This window comes from Otolemur garnettii, unplaced genomic scaffold (genome assembly GCF_000181295.1).
Source record: "Otolemur garnettii isolate 467f Iridium unplaced genomic scaffold, OtoGar3 scaffold00076, whole genome shotgun sequence".
Lineage (NCBI taxonomy): Eukaryota > Metazoa > Chordata > Mammalia > Primates > Galagidae > Otolemur > Otolemur garnettii.
Genome location: NW_003852471.1, coordinates 2,930,238 through 2,946,643, shown reverse-complemented (window position 1 = coordinate 2,946,643; position 16,406 = coordinate 2,930,238). Strand labels below are relative to the sequence as shown.

The 16,406-nt window shown below is 41.0% G+C and overlaps 1 long non-coding RNA gene and 1 other non-coding gene across 2 annotated transcripts; both read left to right on the top strand.

The window, feature by feature from the left end:
- The first annotated feature begins 40 nt into the window (after nucleotides 1-40).
- LOC111726708 lies at nucleotides 41-12,670 on the top strand. The gene is made up of 3 exons (XR_002774418.1): nucleotides 41-3,769; nucleotides 10,072-10,330; nucleotides 10,460-12,670. It is a non-coding gene; the product is annotated as an uncharacterized LOC111726708 (long non-coding RNA).
- Nucleotides 4,912-5,018, top strand: LOC111726717. Its single transcript, XR_002774427.1, has one exon. It is a non-coding gene; the product is annotated as a U6 spliceosomal RNA (small nuclear RNA).
- Nucleotides 12,671-16,406: the final 3,736 nt, after the last annotated feature.

Genomic DNA, 16,406 nt, shown 5'->3' with positions numbered 1-16,406 from the left:
TTGGAGGAATTTTATGTGGCCTAAATTTATGTGGTCTTGGCTATACCATCCCATGTGCTCCCCTCCCACCATCCCTGGCAAACTCCTACCTGCTTCCTTGACTATATAGATCAAAGCTTAAAGGTAAAATAAACTGAGCCAAGTCAAGAAACCCTCTTGATAAGTTTCTATCCTGCTATAACAAATCCCCACAAATGTGGTGGCTTAAGAAAACAAAAACTTATTCTTTTACAGTTCTACAGGCCAGAGTGTAAAACCAGCTTCACTGGACTACACTCCAGGTATTAGCAGGGTTGCCCTTCTGGACACTATGGGGATCTGTTTCCTTGGCCTCTGTAGCTTCGATAAGCTCTCTGCAGTCTCCAGCTTAGGGCTCCTTCTTCTGTCTTCAAAGTCACATTCATTATCTCTGCTTTCATCATCACGTCGCCTTCTCTTCTCCAACTTCTCCAGCCCTCTTATAACGACTCCTGATTATATTGGGTCCATTCAAATAACACAGGATAATTTCCCCATTTCAAAGTCCTTAATCGCATCTATGAAGTCAATTTTGCCATGTAAACTAACAAATTCACAAGTTACAGAGATTAGAACGTGGACATCTTTGGTGGGGTCACTATTTGGTCCACTAGACCACCTTTCTGGGAAAGTAGTTCATCCATATGTGGCCAATGTAGGAAAATCAAAGATTTTCCTGGGATTGCTATTAGGATGGGAGGAGAACTTATATTTGCTGGGAGTGGCTAAGCTTGAAGAAAATGAGCCTGGGGCTCCTGGGAACTATCTTTTCAGTTATAGAGAGGAAGGTCTTCTGTCTCAAGCAGGAGGGAATGAAACCAACTGACTGGGAACTGTAGCCCATAACATGGAGGCAAAGGGCTGTGATGTCAATATTTGAATACCTCTAGCCAGCTACACTTAAAATCAAATCTATCTCTGAGTTTCCAGTACATTCCAGTACTTCCAAGCCAGTACATTTCCTTTCTACTTGAGCTACTTTGTGCTGAATTTCTGCACTAATGACTGTTCGTATATTTTTCTCAAACAGTAAGAAGGGGAAGGAAGTGAGAGGCACCTCATTTATTTTTCTGCTATTTTAAGGTGTGTCATAGACTATTTTGAATATCACTGAGGTTGAAACCGTCAAAATAAGACTTCACACAACACCATTAGGTTTTGTTTGCCTATGTCTACATGCTATCAAATTACAACAGAGAATCAGAAGCTAATTATAGTATATTTAAAAGAAAGAATGTGACCGTAACTGGGGAAGTTATTCAAAATAATGGACTTCTTGACTTTTTGCCCATTTCTGAAAGAAAATAAAAGGACTATTTCTCCTTCACAAGAGGCCTATGTCTAGAATTGCAGGCACCCTTGCCTAGAGGGAGGCAGGTGGATTGTATTAGAAGCTCTTTTAACTTTCTGGCCTGGAAACCTTTATTTTGCAAGTTTTCCCATCAGGAAATTATCATGGGCTTTTCCTGAGAGAACGTGGAATATGGAAGATGGTGTTTAAAGAAGGGGAGCGTGGCCCAACCTCAAAGGAAGGGTGAACTATAGTGACCACAGAGTGTTTCTAGAGGTGGAGATCTTTCTTCTCCCCTTGAATCTGCATGGCCTTCTGGCTTATTTTAACCAATAGAGTGTGGGAGAAGTGCTGCCTGTTCAGTCCCAGATCATAAGAGGCCTGCAGCTTTTCTTTACTCCTTCTTGGAACACTGGCCACCCCGGAAGAAGATTGGGCAGCACTGTCAGATGGTAAGCGGCCACATGGAGACAGGTCCTGGGGAGAGAGGCTGTCGGGGGATTTCTTGCTCCAGAAGCTCTCCCAGCTGAAAGCAGTCACACGAATGTCCCCACTCAACACCATGAAGAATGAAGATGAGCCTCCCACCTAGTTCTGCCCAAATTGAAAAATCCTGAGTAAATAAGTGGTTGTATTTTAAATTGTTAAATTTGAGGTGATTTGTTATGCTATTAATGTAACTGAAACAAGTAGACTCCCTAAAATCGGAAATAAGGGATTGGTGGTGGGTGGCGTGGTGACTAAGACCGTCATCTTGCTTTGTCCTGGTGATTTGCTTTCCCTCAGTGCATCATCCTGGAAGGATCAGGACCTCTAAGTGGAGAACGCCGCGTGGTTGTTAAAAGACTAGGTGCCAAATGCCAGTTACTGGGAATGATGGGAAGGTCTCCACGGCCACACTTGACATGGAGTATGGAGGAACTGGATAGGTTGGATCTTTGGGAAAATTCTTTAACAGGACATGTCACTTCTTTCTTTCTCTTTCTTACCTGTCTGGAATCCAGATGTCATAAGAGAAACTTCAGGAGTCATCTGGGACCATGAAACAATTTTGTGGATGAAAGTCGTGCTCTAAAAATGTCCGAACAGAAAGTTGGAAGGATCCTGGAATTAGATGACTTTGTAGAACTGCTTTATTTGGAACCCCAGTCTCACCTGTTAGAAGAACCCTTATTCCTTTAAGCCACTTTGAGTCTGAGTTTCATGGAACGGTAGATATTTCCTAACTCATATATCCCACAAAATGACCAAAAGTATGTTTGCCACAGACCTTAGTGAGTTATCGCGTGAACCATATTTCATTTAATTTAGGATAGCAAAGAAATCTAGTTTCCTCTACCTTTGTATCATGACGCAGATCATTTAGCAACAGGTCTTGCATAAATGCCCATAGAGACATTATAGGCAATTAGATTCCTCTTACACACTGAAGATGTGATGGGGAAAGCTTGGGTGTTAAGTGAGTATAAATCCAGGATTGACTCTCAGCTTTTCCGTGGACAAATGACAATCTCTCCACGCCTCAGTAACCCTCTGTGGAAAAAACAGCAGTAATGCCACCTCGCTGAGTTTGGGGGACGATCTACTGTGATAGCTTACAAAGCACAAATTACACTCTCTGATGCAAAGGAGTGTTTAGTAAATGATGGTGTTTTAGACTGTGTGCAGTGGTAGAAGGGAAGAATAATACAGAAAAGGGAAATTAGACGAGGGAGACGCCAGTTAGTACAGAGAAGAGAAGGCTTAGATGGTGAGATAATGCGTTTCACGGTTCTGCTTTCTGCAGACCTTTGTCTTCCCCCAAGTGGAGTGGAGCAAGGAGACAGGTGTGTACTATATTAACAGTGAGTGAGTTGTACCAGTACAGCTACTTACCCCAAATCCTGGCTCTTTGTCCAGGATCTGAAAACCAAACTAAGACTTGTAAAGGAAATAAACCAGTAAGAATGAAGAATACCCTAATTCAGTGAGTGATTTAGCAAATAATGATCAAACACAGCCAGTGTTCCAAGCACTGGGATATAGTGGAGGACAAGAAAAGTCAAGACCCTGCCTTAGTGAAGCTTGGAGCATATAGCAGAGGCAGGTGGGTAGAGCATCTGCGGTCAGGACTGCCTTGGAGGAAGGCAAAGCAGGTGAAGAGACAGACAGAGGGCAGGTGGGGTATGTCCACAATAATGCTTACTTAAATGCAAATTGAAAGTGTAAAGACTAAATGTTGCTTCATTACTTTGTCTTCAAATAATCCAGGTTTTGTCTGAAGGGTCATAGAGAGAGAGATTCTGTCCAATCATTTTCTTCTCTAGAGAAAGATATGACAAAATGGATCCTGAATACTAGTTCTAGCACCGAGCATCCTTGGATCAGTTGTAGCACTTCTCTAAGCTTCAAAGTGAGAGTTCAATGTGAGATAATATTCATTGTATGAAGTATACAGAAAGACCAAGTTAAAAGATGAAGGTATGTAACATGCCTGGAACACTTTTTGACACTCAAGGACTATTTATCCCTTTCTCTTTTCTTGGGGTAGGATTTGACAAAATGAAAATGACTCACACTACAGTCAGAGGTGAATCAGTTGTGGAAAGACAGGAATCTTGATTGTTGGGGTGATGACTTTGAACTTGAGCTTCTGATGACATTTGTGGATTACTGAGACTCTGGGAGAGGCAGGGCACATCTGTATCCTTTAATTAGAGAGAAGATCGGGGGTTGGCCCCATCGTGCCTCTGCATTCCTTCTCGCTCTGTGATTCTAAACCTGGCTTCTGCCCCTTCGCTTTTCAGGCGAGAAGTCAGAGGTTCCCGGATATGAGTTCACTGACTGTTGAGGGCCGCCTATATTAAAATCATCTGGGAACTCGCTATAAAAATAGACTTCCTGCTCCCAGCTCTAGATATTTTGATTCATTAGATTAGGGGTGGGGTTTAGAAATGTCATTGAGCCAGAATTGTATCAAATTCTATTTTAGGTTGTTCAATCACTTGTAAGGGAAAAGGTTATTTTCCTTTGAGTCCTGTGTATAATCTTTGCTGATCACTTGCCTTAAATCTGTAAAAAGAAGATAAGAGAAAGCCAGAATGATATTTCTCCCACATAATCTACCATTTTCTTTACCTGATTTTCTCCACTTATTCCAATCTATTTACTATTTATTCAAAGACAGAATCTCAAGAGCAAAATCTTATTTTTTATTGTCATCTGTAAATGGATTGTGTACAAACTGGTGGGGAATTATTATAAAATTCAACTAAGAAAATAATAAATTCTACTACATTTAGCCAGCCATTTCAAGATCATATTTAAAGACTCTAAAAACATTCATTTCTCATTAATAGGTCATGGTACAATTGGGTAACTAACTGGAAAAAAATAAGTTGTCTCTCTCAGACTGCCCACTGGTATAAACTCTAAATGGATCAGCTATTTCAATGTAAAGCATTGAAACCACACAATTACTGAAAGAACACATAAATAAGTTATAAGATTTGAATAGGAAAGGTGCTTACATAACTCAAATTTCAGAAAAAGATTAAGTAAAAATTAAAAATATCTGTGTGACAAAAAGGCCATACCAGAAAAATCTGGAAAAACAAAGATTAGTGCTTGCTTTGGCAGCACATATACTAAAATTGGAATGATACAGAGAAGATTAGCATGGCCCTTGTCCAAGGATGACATGCAAATTTGTGAAGCATTCCATATTTTTATTAATTGATCTTCAAAAAAAAAACCCCAAAACAAACAAACAAACAAACAGAAAAGACTAAATGGGGAAAAAGATCTTTAGTTAATATTACAAATGAGAAGTAATACACCTAATATGTCTAGAGTCCTTTAAATTAAAAAATATATATAATTTTTAAAAAGTTGATGAAAGACAGAAACAGATACAGAAAAGATAAATATAAATGGTTCCTATAACTGATGAAAAAGATGTTTAATCCTCTAATAAAGTAATAAAACAAATTCAGGTGAAAACTATATTAAGATGCCACTTTCACCTAGTAAATTGGTAAAATCTAAAAATTTCCCTCCAGGCACATCCATATGTTGTTAGTGGGAATATAAATTAGGGTAACTCCTGTACAGAACAATTTGACACTAATGATCAGAATTGAAACTGCATTTACCCTCTGACTTCACAAGGCCACTTCTGGGTATTTATCCTATGTATTCCTTCCCCTGTGTGAGACGATGTGCCTATGAGGTTATATAATATAGCATTGTTTGTTGGGAGTGGTCCAACTGTCCAACAAAGAAGGGTTGGCTAAATAAGTAGCTCACATTCATTCAAACAATGGAATATTCCTCCACTATGGACATATGGACACCATGCTTAGATAGAGAAAGACTCCAAGATATATGATTGCACAAAAAAAGCAAGAGCCAAAGCAGTTTGTTTAGGCTAACTTTTGTGTAGGAAAGAGAAGAAAAGAGTACACATTTATACTGCCTTGCATTTGGATCAAAAGTCTCTGTGATAAATAAGAAACCAGCGTAAGGATTGAGCATGGGGAACAAGTTAGATTCAGGGATGAGTCGGCCTGAAACTCTTTGTGTTTATTTTGCCCTGACCATGTGGCTGAGATTTTTATTGGAAAGAGTATCTGACAATAGTTTATAACACTTGAACATAATGGGATAAAAGACTTCTTACTGTATTACTTTCTGTGAACTCAGTGACTATTTCCTATTTATGCCATAAAAAAAATTATAAAGGCTCTGTGAAAAAGCAAGAATGAGCAGGTGTCAGAGGACAGTGCCATAAATCAAAAGAACATTTTGGGCAGATGGAAGTGACAGTGATGATCTATAGACCATCCCCCACCACATGCAAGAGGAGAGGTCCCTGGGAAGATTGTGCAGAGAACTTCAGACACATTTTCCCAGCCGAGGTGCATTAGTGAGCAGTGTTTAAAGACTGTTTTTCCTTGAGAGAGAGAGAGAGAAATCTATCTAGTGAAATGTTATTTCAAATAGGCTAAAAACCACAAAGAAAAGGTGTTACTAGTTCTCAACTGTGTATTTCTGTAGCAAGTGACAAAAAGAAAAATCTTTTCATGGTGCCATAATCAAAAAGAAGTGGCCTTTGGCATTGTTTTTGAGATTCAAAAGCATCAGAAAATTCCTCCCAAAGTCCCAGACTTAAGTATGCATGTTCTAGGAGGATGCATTGTTATTATAAGAAAAAAAGGAAAAAAAAAAAAAAACAATAATTTTGCCCAAATCCTCCACCACACTTTCTGTTGCTTCATTCGTCTGAGCTGTGTCACATGGCCAAACCTAAATGCAAGCTGAGCAGGGTTGGGGCAGTGAGTGTTGGCTTTGTAAGTTTAGGTGGGAGAAGCAGGAATGGAGAGGAGCCTTGGAAAGGGACTTAGCTGCAGTCCACCCTGACTGTGAATGGTGAGCGCCCTGGGGACAGAAACACTTTGCCCAGGTCCTTCTCAAGTGTCAGTGCTTAGTGTGGCTCCTGCATGGGCTAATTAGATCCCAGCTGGATGTGGATTTGAGGATGATTTCCACCGTATTCAAGGGAAATGGAGTAAGAGTTCTTTGAATTTCCTGGGCCTTCACATTTAGGAACTGCCCAGCTGTTTTCTGCAGCTGCTAAAGTGTAGTGTGTTTTAAAACAACACCACTCAAACCTCATGTTCAAATTAATTATTATTACAATATTTTCAACATTAAAATGACTATTAGTAAGTACTTTAATGACAGAGAAAACCTATTCATTGGATATTTTAATAGCCTCAGTGGCACATCCTTTAAGAAATCCCCAGATGATAAATCTGTCTAGTTTTAGTTACTTAAATTATTTTAGCAACTTTGGCAGCTTGGAGCAAGGGGCATTTCTGATTATGTGATTATTACAGATTTGCATATGATCTTTTAAATAATTTAAGCCAATCCTTGTAAAATGGAAGTGAATACTCAATCAGGAAGTACAATTTTAAAAAGGTGATATTTGGCAGGTGGTGCCTGTGGCTCAGTGAGCAGGATGCTGGCCCCATATACCGAGGGTAGTGGGTTCAAACTCGGCTCTAGCTAAGTTGTAACAAAAAAATAGCCTGGCATTGTGGCGGGCATCTGTAGTCCCAGCTACTGGGAAGGCTGAGGCAAGGGAATCACCTAAGCCCAGGAGTTGGAGGTTGCTGTGAGCTGTGTGACGCCACAGCACTCTACCATGGGCGACAAAGTAAAACTCTGTCTCTACAAAAAAAAAAAAAAGAGTGGTATTTGGCTATCACTCACAGAGCATGCCTTCTCTCCAAAAGGTTTAGGTTATATTAAAAAGTAATTTAAGTGTTTCCCTTATTCAAGTCCAATGCTAACTTTTCAATGACCAGATTAAAAAAGAAATGCTAAATTTAACTTTGTACAGCCATTCAGCAAATTGATATTTATAATAATGCAGCCCAAGTGGCATTTCAATGTCACGATGTCCCTGACATGGTCGTGTTTGGTGATTTTATGCTGAAGTTCTTTCCAGCTCCAACCGATGTTCTGTGATTCTGTGGTTCATGCTTAAGTATAAGTTGTGGGTTATCGAAATTCTGCACTCAGTTTTTTTTGTTTTTGCTTTTAAGTTCAGGTCCATAAAACCTGATTTCAGAGTATGAAAGGTTTCCTGAAAGATTTGAGGCTGCCCTCCAAATATTGACTTCACTTGCTGTCTCATTTTTATAAGAATACCAAGAGAAATACCTAACCTTGATGGGAAGGGGCCTTGAGAAGGAGGAACACAGCCTAAGAGACCTCAGTAGGGTATTTGGTACACTTTCAAATTAAAGCCAAGAAGGGCGATGGGGAAGGGGCTCAATAAGCCCCCACCTAATGGGCATGACGCAGGGGTATGTGGCACATCTCCGAGTGAAGGACTCTAATACTACCCAGACTGTTCCTAGCAAATGCAAACAGTGTGACCTAATTGTATGTACCCTTATATTAATCCAGAAAAAAGCCAGAATAGTACAGGAAGACGTTTCAAGTTAAGGAACAATATGTAAACTGATAGAAGCATAAAAAGTACCAGGAACTTTGGAAATGATTAATAAGGTACTGTCATGAAGCAGAGAACTTTACACACTGTTACCGTCTGGAGTAACAGTTTCTACAGGAGTTTCACATTTTGAGCTGTTTCTGATTGTTTTGGTCATTTGTGTTGGGCGGGTAAATTTGTGAGTGAATCTCTGAGATGCTGTATGCCTTGGACCGGCTGACATCTGATGATGTCTCCCCAAGTGGTTTTTTTAAGGTTTTTTTTTAAAATTAGAAGTGTTTTATAAGAAAATAAATATTCCACTGAAGATTAAGTTTCACTTAAACTCTCAATTTATAAAATAAAAATGTTATTTTCTATAAAGAAAACCAAAAAATTACCACCCCCCCCAAAAATCTGATGTACCTTTCTTAAAGGAAGGACAGTCCTCTGCCCCTAGAATTGACATAGTCTACCTATTTATTTATTTGCTTAACAAACTTTTTCTGATCAACTGCTACCTAAAAAGCACTGATCTAGGAAGAGAGGTCACTGCTGGGGCTGGGACTATACAAGGCTCAGGTGCAATGATATTATGTTCTTAGCCCCAAGAAAGCCCCTAATTCAAGAATATTTACACAGATGTCCTGTAGTCAAGCAGAGAGACTGAGCTGAGCCCATGCTGGACACAGGCCTGTCAGTCTGGCTGCTCTCCTCACTCCCTGACATCTCCAGTGTGAGACTTGAACATTTTTGTTGGAGGGACTGAAGTGGGCACCCTCACTGAATGATGTCACTTCTGAAGAGTGGCCACTCCCAGCCCCGTGTGTCACATCAAGACATGTCCTGTTCCTAAATGTTGACATCTTGCATTCCAGATTCTTGCAATGGCAGTGATGTTCCACAGGGGTGAATGTGCCGGGGGTGGGGTGGGTGGTTACCTAGATGACACTAGGGTTGTAAATTTAAATGTTTAGAGCAGCACACGGAGGTAAAGTACTTTAATAAAGTGACCCAGCGGGGCCCAAGGTGACTGTGGGGAATGTGACTCCTCTGAGTGGATGACTTCTCCCCAGCTTCAGCTGATTGCTTCTCAGATCTTCACATTGTTCAAGAGAAGCCAGGCATTTATATCTAATTTTAATACCTAATGCAAATTCTTAACACTTAGGGAGCTGAAGAAAACATCTGTATGGGCTAGTTCTCTTGCAATTTCTGATGTAAACCTTATCAGAATAGCTTAGTCATGGGCCAAGGTTATGTTTTTACGTTCATCACTCCATATAAGGGAGGTTGGTCTTAATATAGAGATTAACTAATGCAACAGATGAGGAATTGGGAGGTAAATAGCAGAGACGTGCAAACACAAGCACCGTCTGGTGAGATGCACTGGTTACAGTAATAGTAGAATTAATTTGCGTTCATTAATGACAACACAGTCACTACCTCTGGTAAGTTACGTAACCTTTCTTCTTTTCAATTTTTTTCATTTTTAAAATGGGGATATATCAGCGTCTACCTTTAAATTTTTTGTGAAGATCTAATGAAATGACGCAGGTAAAACATCACCCAGAATTAACGATACCTGCTGTTGAGTTTTTGAGGGGCACCCCAAATAACACCTATTTTCCCTGCCAAAGTTCCAAGCTAGTCGAAATATAATAGAATCATTCCATGGAGAGCTAAAATATCAGTTATCGATAAGGGTCAGGTTGCAAGGCACAATTTTATTCGGCCAACAAAAGGGGCTTGCTAACTGCCTTATTTCCATTCCCAGCCTTGGAACATCTTACCTGAAGGAAATTTTGCTTTGGAGGGACAGAGACTTAACCCAGGTTACTAACTGTCCCTGGTCCAGATGAAAAGGAAAGAGAAGGGGCTTAGTGTCTTTCGTTGCTTCCGTTTTGGAGACATTACATCCGCCTCATTGAGAAACACTGGCCAAAGGCTGCCAGCCAATAAAAGCCCTCTCCCCAGGGGAGGTGTCAGCCGTGGAGCAAGAGACCAAGAGGACTGAGGTCATCAAGGACAGGAAGGTGAGAAGCAAGGAAGAAGCACTCCTGGTATTTACTGAGTGGTCAGTAAGTGGCACCTGTTAGGATTATTATTGTGAATGTGTAGAATTTTGACAATTGCCAGGCTGATAGCTTTTTAATGAATTGCAGGATGGGCCCTGCCCAAACGTAAATGCTGTATCCCCAGATTGGAATTCTGCCAACTGTGCGCTGTAAGAAGCTGAAAGGCATGTTGGAAAAAACAGATTCCAGATCCAAATACCTTTGGGGAAAACCTGGAGTAAGGAAAACAAAATAGATCTCTTCACTCCCGGGCATCTTCGACTTTTTGTATGTGCTCATGTGCATTGGACCGGCGGATAAGGATGTGTAATGAACACCTCTGTTTTCAATTTCCTTGTGCTGTTACACTTCCTCCGGGCATATTTATTAACATTCTGGCAACAGTGTTCTGTGGGAAAGACTAATTTAGATTAATTTGAAATCAACCAATTTATCTGAATATTTAGGGGAAACAACACTAACAATGACCGTGTACTGTACATGCCCACCTAGCACTGACTTTGGCCTCCCAAAATGAATACGGGAAAGCAAGGAACATTTCATAAGGTACTCCCATCTCAAAAATATTGCTTTTGGTTTTTTGGCCCAGAAAGGAAAGGAAAAATAGTTAAGCTAATTTTCTCGTGGGCAAAGGTTCATTGTTTCATTCCGTTTGGGTCCCTGCGGCCTTTGCCATGTTTGGTTAGGGCTTCTTCAGTGTGCACAGGCTCGCGTCTGCACAGGGGCCCCCAAATCCTGGTTCCTAATTAAAGAAAAGCCTCTTGAAAAGCACGTTTTGACCTGGCAATTTATGATGTTACGTCTGAAGTTGTTTATCATAATAATAAAAAGTGGGGATTCATGTGCTTCTGATTACTTTATAATTCTTGTTCTTGAATGTTACATTAAAATTTATTTATGCTTAAAATTCTGACTATTTCTGTTTAATCGACCGGTTTATTTCAGCTTTGTGCTTGGCAGATCTAGAGGTCTAACCAGTTTCTACAGCTATGGACAATTGTTCTTTCGTTTAATTTCTATGAGACCGGGTTTCAGTTTGTTGCTTTTGTTAATAAAAAAGTACAGTGATTCCTATTTACAGAGTGTCTGCCAGGCGCATCACCTTGCTTTATCTTTTCAAAAGTCTTCTGCAGTAGATGCAGTTGTTTTGCCCATTTCACAGATGGGGACTGGGGTTTACAGAAGTGAAATAATGCCTAAGGCCACTCAGCTGATATGCAACAGGGCCTAGATGGGAGCCCAGGCCGTCTGCACTACTTTTAACTCGCATATCCAGTTAAGAGTAGAACTTGGAGACACAATTCTTAAAATCCATCTGGTTCTTCAAGGTCTTTCCAGAGTCATAAATTTGTGGGAATCCAAACATGCTTTGTTTACTGTTCACATGAATGAATGTATATTTGGGAACTCCCAGGGCTCTGTCAATACCTAAAAGCCCACAATGTACAAACCATCCCAGGAGGGAAAGATTAAAAGGAACACAGAGTTAGCTCATCTTGTTTAATTGGACCAGCATGAGTAGCTGACTAAAACGGCAAAAGAGCAGTGCAGTTGTGGATGTGGGACCACAGGGGCAAGAACGCAGCCTATGTTCCTGGATCTTTACTTGAAAGTGGATGTCATGCCTGGCACAAAGCCGTTCTTCTTGGGGACATCAAAGATACTTGACAACCAAGGCTATGGTAAAGCAACAGCTACAGAAACACGAAGGACTCAGATACCTATAAACTGCCTTCAAAATATATACCAGAAATTATGATTTATTGTTGATGGCACCTGGGCAGATGTGCCAAGATTTATGCTTTATTTGAGATCTGGAGGAGCAGATGATTACAAATGAGGATAAAGTACCTCTTTAAATGCAGACGTATTTTCACTTTCATTGAGATACATTGTGGTTTTTGTTTTTTCTTCTTTCTGTTGTGCCGGCTTGAGAAATACTCCATCATGTGAAACAGATTATGTTCTGTGTAATCATCTGAAAGTATATTAAAGCCACATTGTGATCTGGCAATAGCATCTTACTTACTTTGAGGGGAAAATTACAGTGTATGATTTTAATAATAGATCACTCAAGTATTTGAGTTCCAGGAAGATCAAATGAGCTCCCCTGTCCTCTCTTCTTTCCCTCAACCCTTGCCCCATTGAGCACAAACATTTCCAAGAAACCTTTTCTTGAGCAGTCACCAAAGTTCCTATGTGAGATAATAACATGCCTGCATCTGAGCCCTGTCTCCACGGGAGGCGGGCGTGCAGTCTCATGGAGATCCCACATGCACATCAAATATCTACCACGGAAAAGGGGCTGTGCACAGGGGCTGTGCCCTGTGCATCCCACATGCATATCAAATATCTACCATGGAAATGGGGGCTGTGCCCTGGGCTCTACTGGAGATATGAGACTCAGTGGGACATAGAGGAAGCTGAGCTGATGCTGCCTGAGACCATCACACATGGGGCCAGAGAGGAAGAAACAGCCGAGCGTGTGTAAAAGGACAAGGAAGATTTTGACTGGCAGAAAGAAATGTGAGGTAGAAATTTCAAACTTAAAAGTAGCTTAAATCAGAAAGGATTGGTGGGGTTCAAGGGTAGTTAAAGGGAACATACCCAGGTAAAGATGTGCAACTCTAATTAAAAAAACAAAATGAAACAGACACATTTGTTTCAGACACAGCCCACGGGTTTCTAGTTTTCAAGCCTGCGGTGAAACATCAAAGGGCAGGAGACCACAGCCAACAATCCCCACCTGTGCTCAGACCTTCACATCAGGTTTCTTATAGCCTTGCTCTTAAATGTGAGCAGTGAGATGCCCGAGGAAAACCTTTCCCATGAAAGGTAAAGAGCTAAACAAACACCCATACACACAGCAGAGAACCGGGGGGAGCAGAGCTGTGCAGACCTGCCAAAACCCAGAGAGAAGCACCACCATTAACATCCTGGGTGAGGTAGAAAAAGATATTGTATCCTTGAAGCAGGAGCAAGATGCTATTACAAATGCAACATTCAGAGAACACAAAAACCAAAGACACTTAAGATAAAAAATGAGATAGCAAGTATGAGAAAAATGTAAGGTTTTCTTAAGACTGAAGATAAAATTGAGAAAATCTCCTAGAAAGCTGACGGTATTAGTTTGCCAGAGCTGCCTTAACAAAGTACCACACAGTGGGTGGCCGAAGAGACAGAAACTTATTTCTCATAGATCTGGACACTAGAAGTCTGAGGTCATCTCAGTAGGGCTGTTCCTTGTGAGGCCCCCCCTGTTGGCTTGCAGATGACCATCTCCATGCTCACGTGACCTTTCCCCTCTCTGTGTCTGTGTCCAAACTGGGAATCACCCTGGTGATAGAAGAAGGGATTCTAGGACCAAAGTTCTGTACTGAGAACAGACTGCAATTCATCTAGAACAAAGCAGGTAGGAAAAATCCATAATCAGTTTCTTCAAGTAGATAAAATTCATACAGCAAGGTATATAGAGAGGGGCTTTAGACAACTGGTGAAAAGTTTGGGGTTGAATTAATGGTGGGTATAGAGACAACCAAAACATTTTTAGAGAAAGAGGATTATTAACTCCAAGGAAGCAAAAACATACAGGGAAGCCAAAGTTCTCTGGACCTACTGGCTGAGTCAGCAGTGGGGAGAGTCTCTGTAAACTCTGAACGGGGCGGAGTGGAGAGGACGTGTACGTGTGTGCCATGTGAGGTGTGCATGTGTGAAAGAGTTAATTCCCCTCTTCCAAAGCGAGGAGTCAAGAGGTGTGGGTCAAAAACAAAATGTCAGAAGTAGCAGGTCAAGGGGATTCCTTAGAAAGCTCAACATCGGCACCTGGCTGCTCTGGAGAGTGGCAAAAAGGTTGGGAGGCTGGAGAATTGCTGTTTTCCATCATAAGTTTTGTAAAACTATTTGACGCCGTAAGCTGTGCATAAATTTAATTTTTATGAAAGTAAAAATTAAAAAATACAAAAACCAGAAGCAGGAAAAAAAAAGAAAGAAGAGAGAGAGAGGGGACAAACTTCTGAGGGATGACAGAGGCACAAATGAAATGAAGACGGAATTTAGATCTTGCCTTGATTTGAACAGTGATACCTGGGAGATTAACTGTATCTTTTTATAGAAAATACTTTGAGTTGAGATACCAATGGGGAAGATGTTTTAAAATGAAAGAGTTTAAACTTCTTTGGGGGATTAGACCTGTTCTAGATTTCCTTAGGGTGAGAGAATTGTTTTAGAGCAGGGGTCCTCAAACTTTTTAAACAGGCGGCCAGTTCACTGTGCCTCAGACCATTGGAGGGCCAGACTGCAGGCCCGGGGATGGGTCAGCTGCTAAGCAGGACAGGCAGCAGCAGCAAAAACACCCGGTGGGCTGGATAAATGTTCTAGGCAGGCTGCATGTGGCCTGCAGGCTGTAGTTTGAGGACACCTGTTTTAAGAAAGTAGAGCTATATAGGATTTTTTAATTGAACTATCCATTCCATAAATACTTATTGATCATCTGCACTGCATTAGAGTTCTAATGTAATGGGAAAGGTGATTAATTTCCATTTGGACATCAATTTAGTGTTGAATAAAGTGGTTATAAAGCTGGGTGATAGGTGCTATGACAGAGGAGGATAGGGTGCTTTGGGGAAGCACGGGTATGAAGGCCACAGAAAGATGTCACTGAAAAAAAGTTATTCAGAGAGAGTATATCAAATAAGATCCATAGTAAGAGTTATATACAGGACTACTATGTAGAGAATATATTAAAAGGAATAAGGATGGATGATGGAAGACTATTGCAGCAACCCATGTAATTTTGGCGTGAACTGGGGAACAGGCAGTGAAATGATGAGACGCAGACAGGTGTGCAGGACACACTGGAAGGTAAAGTCCATAAAATTTCGTGTTTAGTGACTGATTGAATATGAGAATTGAGGGCAAAGAGGAGTGAAAAAGACACTCAGGTAGTGTGTGTACCAGCCCGAATGATCGCACCGTTATAAAGATAGGAAGAGAGGTAGGGGCCCAGGCAAAAGCCTTTAGTTCTGTTTTGGACACATTGAGTTACATGGAAGTAGAATGTCCAAGTGGAGGCGTGTGCTCAAATGTGAGTAGAGCTCTAGAGAGAGAATTGTACCAGTGACATAAAGTGGAGAGTCCTAGGTGACAGCTGAAGACGTGAGTACTGAAAAGCTGATGAAAGAGGAGCATAGGGAATAAGGAGAAAAGGCACTCTTGTTTGGAAAGGTGAGGAGCTCAGTATTTAAGAAATAGTCCAGGGATTAGGAGACTGAAGAAGAAATGGAAAGATGTAGCCAAATTGGCAAGAAGACAACCAGAAGGCAGAGATCTGATTAGCAAGGAAAAGGCAAGATACAGAAGTGTGGGGATACTTAGGACAGTGCACTGGTGGAGAGAAGAAGTGGGCTGCAGGTAAAGGAGGAGGGATGCCTCATCCTTCATTCAACACAAGAGAAGTGAAGGGTAGACGCGGACACACGTGGGTTTCAATTCAGATGGCGGTAAGTAGACTGGAGTGTAAACCTGCTGGATTCTTTCGTATCTTTGAATTAGGAACTGAGGTCATCTGCTGAGGGTGAGAGAGGATAGTGGGTCTGGAGACCTGAGAAAAGTGGAAAATGCTTGAGATTCCCTTCCTGGAAAGTGAGAAATAAAGCTTATTAAGAAAATATTCTCCCCACCCCAGTTTTCTCCTAGTTGTCTCAAAGACCGAAGAGATCAACATCTTGACGTGCCTGTGCATATGGTCGTTGTGCCTGTGCATACGGTCGGTGGCTGTGCCTGTCTCGGTACCCTGGCTAGAAGGTGGGCCCTATCTTCTTCCCAGCATGCCAGCATTTTGAATATTTACTTATTTTGTATCCCCGATTCTTAGCAGCTTGCTTATCACATACTGAGTTCTTAATATGTGTTATTGGTACACGTTCCTAGAGATGGTTTCTTGAAACAAAGATCATTCATGTCATGAAGAGCAAAAACTTTTGGGATCCATAATAATGCCTAATTTCCGTGCTCTCCTTCCAAGTCTCTCACCGCA